The following is a 9,708-nucleotide window of genomic DNA, read 5'->3' as shown; positions in this document are numbered from 1 at the left end:
TTAATATCGCACAAATATTTCCACAACCAATAAAACTGATTTTTCCGAATATCCTCACACAGCACAGTGTGATATTTTTAATAAAATTTGAGCTCAAGCGTTGTCAAGCGCATTCCAAATTACAGGTGGTGATATGACCTTAACAGTGAAGAAATTGAAAGCCTATTTGACAAATACATGGCACACAGCCTGATCTAAAACAGGGAGATAAAGGCACACCCCATTGTCAAAATCTTTGTTTTTCTTGTCCACATTAAAACACAGCAAATGTGTTTTCAAAAATCTTCAACCGGCCAGGAGTTTTTCATCCAAAATGCCGTTTATGTGTGGACAAAAGGCTAAAACGCGTAGAAGAAACAATGCTTACCAAAGTACCTGTGTATGTGTGAATGCAGTCTGAGATAACATAGTTTCAAAGAGGAAGCAAGTACTGATAAAGCTGAAAGAGCAACACGCAAAACACATACACACACACAAACAAGCACTCAACAACACCATCAAGACTGGAAATCCCCTTTTCTTCGCCTGAATGAATTAAACCTGGGAGTATCTACATTGTGTAATAAAAAAAAATATGTGGTTTAAATGTTTCTCTATTTCCCAAAGACAGACTATGTGAAGAGCAAATAAACATCACATTTCATCTGTTGTTGGCCGAGATAATCTTTGATCTCGAGTTAATCTTTTTGTTTCCTTGACATTCGTAGCACTTCTTAATCATGCACACAGTTTCTGTTGACATGTGAACTAAAATGATCTGTAATGCACAATCTTCACCTGCAGGTGCCAATATGAACTTACAAATGAGGGAGTGAATGAGGCCTTGGTTTATATGATGAGAGCAAAAGTTCTTTTGCAGCTTTGAGAAACCTCAGCCACCATAAGACTTACTTTAAGTCCCCAAAGTCAGGCTGTACAGGACACTGCTGAGTTGGAGTACCTTTAGTTATAAATCTAAACAGATTGCCTGTTGAGCTGTGCAACTTGAAGAATATACTGAGAACCTCAGATTTCATAGAAAAACTACACCATCAGTCATATCTTATTTTTCTTCTCCTTACATAGTCTGCACTGTTTTCCATGGCATTAGTGGTTTGACTTGAACAGCCACTTCCAGCTGGAGTGTGATGTAATGCTGGGCTTACACTGTGCGATTTTTGGCCCATTTTGAGCCGATTTTTGAGTCGTGCGACCGTTTTGGTGATTGGCCCGAGTTTCGCCTTCATCGTGTGTCGTGCATCGTGTAGTATACGTGGGGTAACGAGAAGCGATTAACACCTCACGACCAGCTCCCGATCATCAATCGCTTGGTCCTCCCGACCGTCGTGAGGGTGTCACCGCAGCCGCTCACACTGCGCACGCACAAACACATAAATGTCGGTGAAAAAGACAGAGTAGCACAGCAGTGCAGCGTGTGATCTGGACACAAGCGATGGAGGCACTTGTAGAACTTTGGAAAGCTCATCTGAGTCTTTTCGATGTGCCATCACAAAATTATCACGACCACAACAACCGTGAAAATAGTTGGATCTACACTGCTGCTCAATTGCAGCTGCCTGATCAATGTTTTTCATTAGCAATTTAGCAAAGTTGATGGTGGTGGTGTGTGTGTCTGTGTGAGTGAAAGACAGAGAAGGAGAGCGAGTGACAGATTTTCTGTTATAACCTTCATTTTTATGGACGCACAGTGTGAGCACTCAGGTCGCATCAGAGCATCGGGCCGTATAGTGTGAGACCCTGCATCGTGAGCGACGAACTTCTAATCCTTGCGAGTCAATCGTGCAGTTTGAGCAGAAGTTGAATAACGCGATTGAAAAAATCGCACAGTGTATGCCCAGCTTAATTGATTGTTTAAAGGCTCTTACTGAGAAAGGGAGAGTGAGGACCTAAGTGCCTCTTAACTCCATCTCCCACATATGAAGTGTGAATGTGTGCATTTAAACAAGTATTTTATGTAAAGTGTGTATTTTTAATGACCTTCTCATACTGTGACAACAGAAACTTCTGTGTTGAGCAAGAGCGTGTGTGTGCCTGTGTGTGGCTCCTGCTTGTTAAATTAATTGTTAAACCGCCAATATTTCTTGTTTCTTCAGATTTCAATCATCCAATCCTATAAACAATGGTGTAAAACTCCAGTGATGGAGGATGGTACCAGCATATACATTATGCATACAGCAACATCCTATGAATGGCATATATGGAAGTTATAAATAATTGTGTGCATGCTGTTAGGCATTCACACTACTGTGTTCCTGTTTCTCTTTATTATAAATTATTATTATAGTTATGCATCGTTAAAGACACAATTTATTGGACATAGCTGACAGTTTCACACTTTACATGTTATTGAAAAATATTGTTGAAGTGATCTTGATACATATATGGTCTCAATAATACAGGCATATAATAAAAATACATTGTCAGTAATTACAAGACTTATGTTCTCTTAAAAAAGATTTTAACAAAAACAAAACAGAATTCTTAACATATTTAAAAAAAAGCTGGAAAAAGTGGATTTGTAAAAAACTATTGTAAAAAAAAAAAGAAGAAGAAGCTTCAAAGCTGATAAAAAAACCCAAAACAAACCAACAACCTAAAGACCCTTGCTTTTCACACTCCAGTCTGCAAAAGAAGTAGAAATCTCATTATTAAGTTTTTGTTACTTTCTGGACAAAAACACTTAAACAACATTCTACGTGTAATTTTTAAAAATACCAAAAAGTATGCCGTACGTCACCTTCTTCTCAAGTTGTCACAGTCACAAGATTTTCAGAAACCTTGACATCTGACCTCAAGGTCAAGATAACTAGGAATGAACTTTGTCTGAGATTTTTAGCAGTTGCACCTACGGTATCAATTTGAAACCTCATTTGCCTCTTTAGTCTGATGACTTTAGCCGTTTCCGGGTCTAAACACTTCTTGAGTTCACAAGGAAAAGAGAGTTAAAAACTGTCTGTATCATTCATCTTTAATAAAATTATCAGTGTTGCCACTCTACCAGGTGTAACAAAGTTTAGCATTTAGACGCCCATGAAAACAGGGTTTATGAAGCCTAACGGTGTTATAAATTTCTGAAAAATTCAAACGTACAGTTCTGCTGTCACTTCGGACATAAATGAAGGCAGAAAACTAAACAGCAGCAATGGTTTCTAAAGTTGGGCTAGCTGGGATACAATAATGTGCTACTTGGTGGCTAGCTATGGCGGTATGGTTAGGATAATACAAGCATATTCGCACAGTGAAGCGGGAGGATGAACTCTAACTTATTTCTCCTCAATAAAAGTTAGCGTGATGGTCCCCGATGGACAGAGACAAATGCAATCGCATGGCAAGAAAAAGATGCTGAAAACAAACTTCAGTCAAGAGAAGATTTGAGATGATCCAGCCCTAGTACAAGGTTAGTCCCTAATATACTACGAATATATACACGTTACTGGCAGCACGGTGGCACGGTGGTTAACACTGTTACCGCACAGCAAGAAGGTCCTGAGTTTGATTCCACCATCATGCATTTTGTGGGGATAGGTTAATTGATTAATCCAAATTGCCCATAGGTGTGAATGTGAGTGCGAATAGTTGTCTGTCTCTGACAGACTGGGGACCTGTCCAGGGTGTACCCTGCCTCTTGCCCTGGGACAGGCTCCAGTGCCCCCCACGACCCTGAAAAGGATAAGCGGAAGTGGATGGATGAATATATACACATTAATATCCTTTGGATTCTTCGCTATCAAAAATTCCTGATCCTGAGCTTCATATACCCATTTAAATCTTTATAAGCCTCAGAGTGTATTTTCTCACAAGTTAAAATATTGTTAAAATATGTCTGGCAAATCCTGAGTCGATGGGCTGTAGTTACATCGTAAGGTTTTAAAACTGAGCTTTAAAACGTGCTGCAGAATAGTGCTAATATAAACCCAGAGAGGCCAGACTATTTTTAGGGGCTTTTTCAGATTAAATAGAACAAGACACGAAGCATTAAAACACATTAAAAAGACAACAGCCTTAAAGAACACAGTGTAGTTGGGACCCAGTAGCATGGTGTATATGTCATCACTTAACAGCTGGACTGCATTCACATAACTTGGGTGTCCACGCCTCCCGTCTGCCTGCGCAGCCTGCGGCTTGGCGACAATACCCCATCAGCATTTTACAGCTGAGGGGGAAAAACTGGTATTAGAGGAAATGCCGGTGTATTAGATCATAATTTGGAGCGTAACTGCATTAGTTTATAAAAGAAACAACAATTAATATTCAGTGATCTCAACCAAAACCTTTGTGAACTGTATCACTAGTACGAACTTCAACAGCTCATAAAAAATTATATTATGTACTGGAATATAGGTAAACACAGGTAAATGTGTCTGTCCTGAAGCCAAAATATTTAGAGAATTCTTACTCACCATGGTAGACACATCATATGTCATTACTAGGACAGTCTCCAATATCTGGTTGGGAAGAAAAAGTTAATTAAGCATGGAATAGAGCCTACAGTATATTCTACAATTAAATTCATTTTAAATTAAAAATATTTGAAAACATTGCATACTATTTCCTTACAACTCTATATTCATTCTTACAGAAATTATTTTTAATAAACTTATACCTGTATCTTATATTCAAAGGCTTCACAAATAATCAGTAAACATGATCAGTACATCTAAGAACAAACTTGTCTTCTCTGTACTTCACTCACACTTTTTTTAACATCTATATTGTGAGCATCTCGATTCACTATTGTATGAAAACTTTTTCCTGTATAAAACGCAAACAGCTTAACCATTGGCTTACATACTTGTCTGTCATCAAAGAAAAATATCATTATCACTATCATTATTTTTAAGCAGGGTTAACAGACACATTTTATGTAAGTTGTATTTGACTATACTATGACTGTGTTCAAATCAACGCGACTGATGCCTCTCTGGGAAAAAGTCATCCACCGAAAAGAAAGACTGTCAGAGTTGAGAGCATGAGCACCTGCGTTGTCGCCTGCGTCTGCCACTACTATATTATCTGACTGGGGACAAGTGGGCTCAGCCTGGAACGAAAGAGAGAAAAATTAAAAACGATGCTTCACTTAGTGGAGCACACCGTTGCCTTGGATTTGAAACAAACAACACAACCAACCTACCTTGCATGAAGAACTCCCTCCTTCTTGGTTGTACATGCCCTTATCTTGTTGCACATTCTTAATCTTCTTCTTTACACACAAAAACACGATTAGGAGTGCTGCAGACACACATCAAAAAGATGGTAAGAACACAGTGTGCACCTCGTGTTTGTGTTTTAAACTGGCATTGCCATGGGTACCAGAAAATCCCCTAAGTGGCACTTTAAAGCTGGCTGTAAACCAGAAGAGCTATCATATTACCAACATTGAGGTGCCCACAAGCTGCCAAAGAGAAGTTGATCAGTGACAAAAAAATGAGACGGTGCTCTGGAGTTTCTAATGTCTGACTATGATCAGCGTATTCCTAAAAAAAGTTATTCTTTGACTAAATTTCAACCTGGACAAAAATGTTGTAACGTTAACACCACATACTTACACAAAAATATAAGCAATCTTGCAGTAAGTGCTCCAATGTCAGCTGGTCCAAAACTTATTGAAGGTGGCTCTTTGCAAACATCATTTTCTTCACATTCACACACCATGAATTCCAGAGTATCATGTCCAGCTTTGTTCTGTTGGTCTATAATCACCAGGGGAATTGAATAGTTAAGATAAGGAAGTGTCTTCAGGCTAATAAGAAAAGCATCCACACCTGTGTGGGGAGAGAAGATAGAGTCAGGGTTTGTGGCTTTTTGCTTGAAATTTTTGTTTATTATATATTATAATGATGGTTTACATATATGTCAATGTACCAACCACATTCAGGTTCTATTTTCCATTGTTGCTTTAGAGTTTCATTATCCCCCAGAGAGAAGTAGAAGGGTCCACTATAAGGATCGGCATCTAGGTCCTTTGCACGCACCTTGACCTTGTTAACCTTGTTTCCACATATGACAGCGGTGTTGTTGACCAGCTCAGGGGTATTGTCATTGATGTCCGCCAGGTGGATCTTGACAGTGTATGTGCTTGTGGCTGGAGGTTTACCTTTGAAACCACAGCAAAATAGAAAAACTTTGGTTCATTATTCCAAGCATTTCTATAAAAAAAACAATCCATTTAACTTTTGATTACAGTAAAGCTCGTTTGTACCGTCATCTATGGCAGCTATGAGGACTTTGTAAACATTCTTGTCATCAACAAATTCTGACTCTCTGTCCATCTTCTTAGTTGATGTGATTTCTCCTGTTTTTTTATCAATGGCCACCCAGTCAGCTGGATCATCTAGGAGCACATACCTAAATGGAAATTGGAGAGTGGTTTATTTTTTTAAGAATACATTATAATTCAAACAAAATCCTTGTCAGTCTCCACTTTACGTGATGGCCAAAGAACAGAGTGGAAATCCTGGATTCACTTTAAACTCAATCGATGAGCCACTCAAGTACTGTAGCACAGTTATTAGTATATAATACATAATTATAGCTGCAGTTTACATCATGCATGTGTAGCTGGATATAGTTGAGGCAAAGGATGAGGATAATAAATAAAGTTAGGTGTGCACAGACTTGTGTTAAACTGCTCCTAATGCTTATGCTGTGAAAAAAATTGTGTATTTGTTTATCAGAGGAATAGAGAGTAAGAACTAGCACATAATTAAAAAAAACTAAATTTGGCTAAACTTTTATTGTTAGGAAATAGTTTTGCTTAAGAGAATAAGCTTTTTGCCTTAAAAACATATGGTTGCAGAAGTTGAGGTTTGGACACTGTTCCATGTTCATATCACATCTTACTTAGAAAATGGGAATACTCTATTGCCGCTCAACCAGAAATAACAACTAAATCCAAACAAGATATGGTTTTTATAGATATAGACACAGAAACCTTGATTGCACATTGTAGTGAAATCACACATATATATGATTTTCAATGCATTATATTACTATATAAGTGTCTGAGCATACTTATATTTAAAAAAAAAACTGCACAGTCATGCAAAATATTGCGTTATACACTTATATGAGCCTTAATAACCTTTATAGGGAGCTTGTAGAAACCTTACCTGGTATCATTAGAGTCAACATCATGAACCTTTGGCTTGAACAACACCTTTCCTGGCTCCTCTTCCTCCTTCAGGTACACGTTGTCTGTATCATTGGTATCAATCATGTGTAGTATGATGCTGGTTGAATCGAACAGTGATGGGCAAACAAATAAGTCTTCAACATTCTTTACTCCAATCTGCAAGTTCACTAAAGTCGTATGTTCATAGTTCTTTGACTGAAAGAAAGTGTGTGCACAGACACAAATACACATACACGCACACACACACACACACACACACACACACACAGTTTAATTAAATACTGGTGCATTATTATGCATTATGCATTATTATGTTTATTATAAAACATTAATGGACTTTAGCTTTGCCCAGAATAAAATAATTACGTTTATGAGTAAGAAAAGCAGAATTACCTTGACAATACTCAGGACACCCTCATTTGTTTCTGGATCAGTTTCAATTTTGTAGGTTCCTTCTTCATTCCCTGCAATTATCAAGTACTTGGCACGCCATGCATCAGTGTTAGGAGTATCTTTATCGTCCACAGCAACTCTCAAAATGTTATCACTGGTGGCCATTTCTATTGATTTACCATAGTACTAAAACGAAGGAAAAATTTCAAAAGTTTAATATGTGCGTCTCTTTAAAAGCACTTTTAGTAAGTAAAATAATTTGTACCTGTCTCTCCTTGAATGTTGGTTGGTGAGTGTTTGCATCGACAATGTTCAGGTTAACAACAGCAGTAGAGGACAGAGCCTTTGGCTTTGTTCCATGATCTTTTGCTTGTAAGATGATTTTATACTCTTTTGCTTTCTGAAACATATAACATACAGTATATCTGACACATTTGCAAAGTCCCCATGTGTGCATTTGCATGTATATTTAACTTTTTAGCAAGAATATCTCAATGAATCTCACATCATAGTCAAAACATCCTTTCAAGACAAGTCGGGCCAGTCCTCCTTCGTATTGCTGCACAGCAATTTTGGGCACTGCTGGAGTCTGTGAAACCAACGTGATGTCAAATTCAGAGTTGGGTGTGTTTTCCTGATCTATGTCTGTGACCACCAGGGTAACTGGCAAAATCCCTTTAAAAAGTTGGATAAAGACAAACAAGGAGAGTTGGAGAATAAATGTGGGATAAAGAAAATGTTTTCAGTCAGGAAAACATAACTATAGAAGTATGTAGTATGATTATAGAAGGATGAAATATGAGACTTTGGTTAGAAATTATTATACATTCTCTCAGAGAGTCTTAATATCAAAGTGCACACTATGAGTTATTTGCAAAACAGCATACTCACCTGCTTGTATATTTTCCTTTACATCAACTGTTACTTCAGAAAGAGAGAACCTGGGTGGATTATCATTTATGTCTTGTATTTCAACATCAAATGCTAGTTCGCGGTCTAGTTTTTCACCTGTATTTCTGTCCAACACATCAAAGTTGATCTGTGGTTTTAAAAAAAACACTCAAATAAAACATTTTGAATCCATTAAAAGCATCAATATCAGTTGTGTTTATTATCAGATGAATTTATATTCCAGTATTAGCTCACATGATAAAGGGGCTTTTTCTCCCTGTCCACTTTTTTATGTGCATAGACGACTCCGTTGTTTTCATTGACCGTAAACACGTCCGGCACACCTTCACCACTTAAAAGGAACCTAAAGTCTTTTCCGTCAATCTTGTCATTATACATCTAGTCAAGATACAATCAGGCTGTTAGTTTTTGCATATTAGATTTGTCCATAGTGACCAGTCATATCATTTATCAGTATTAGTTATTTATTTCATATCATTTCCTTACCTGTGTAATCTCCATGGGGTAGTGTGCATCCTTTTCTTCTTCTAATTCAATTGTAGATAAGACCCATCTTCTTTTGGAACGCACCAGGAGATCCTGATAAGGCCAAAATATGGACCAAACTTTACAACAGCTTTATTTTCTACAGAAAGTTAATTTTTTTTTCACGAGTTTAAAAACAAAATAAAAACAACGTTTACCTGTTTAGAATTTCTGTCGTGGTTGCTACCATAAGAATCTGCCATGGCTTCAAAGGCGACCTATATCCAACAGAAAAATATAATGGCAAGAGTCATATTTGCTATCATGAAGATGGTTTAAAAACTATTTCAACTTCAATAAAACTCCTATATAATTGATAGATGCTGCTTTACTTCTAAATTCAATAAAATTTTATTTGTATAGCGCCAATTCAACAGCTGTTGCCTCAAGGCGCTTCATATTACAATAATAAAAAGAAACCCCCAACAATCAAAACAATTAAAAATGACATTTTAGTAAGCAGTAAGCAAATGAGCAAGAAGTTACACTCCACAGAAACAGCTCTCCTTAAAGTAACAAATGACCTTTTGATGGCCACGGACAGGGGTGATTGCAAGGTCCACTGGACCTTAGCGCAGCCTTTGATACTGTTGATCATCAGATCTTAATCCATTGCTTAAATCATATGGTAGGGATATCTGGATCTGTCCTTAAATGATTCACCTTATTTCTGGAGGATAGATCACTTTTGGTTTCAGTAGGAAACTTTAGGTCAGATGGAGGTGAATTTTCATGTGGTGTTCCAC

General features: G+C 37.5%; 1 long non-coding RNA gene across 1 annotated transcript; it reads right to left on the bottom strand.

Annotated features, from left to right (window-relative positions):
- Positions 1 to 3,616: 3,616 nt before the first annotated feature.
- LOC106098634 (cadherin-like protein 26) lies at positions 3,617 to 9,165 on the bottom strand. Its single transcript, XR_001224912.2, has 15 exons — positions 9,121 to 9,165; positions 8,924 to 9,016; positions 8,672 to 8,815; positions 8,417 to 8,564; positions 8,031 to 8,200; positions 7,791 to 7,925; positions 7,526 to 7,711; positions 7,110 to 7,327; positions 6,200 to 6,345; positions 5,867 to 6,094; positions 5,547 to 5,762; positions 5,132 to 5,229; positions 4,978 to 5,038; positions 4,401 to 4,445; positions 3,617 to 4,153 (listed from the first exon to the last, which is right to left on the bottom strand). It is a non-coding gene; the product is annotated as a cadherin-like protein 26 (long non-coding RNA).
- Positions 9,166 to 9,708: the final 543 nt, after the last annotated feature.

The sequence above is a fragment of the Oreochromis niloticus genome, linkage group LG20, assembly GCF_001858045.2.
Source record: "Oreochromis niloticus isolate F11D_XX linkage group LG20, O_niloticus_UMD_NMBU, whole genome shotgun sequence".
NCBI lineage: Eukaryota > Metazoa > Chordata > Actinopteri > Cichliformes > Cichlidae > Oreochromis > Oreochromis niloticus.
Note: the sequence above shows the minus strand (reverse complement) of the source record. Positions and strands in the feature narration are given on the sequence as shown.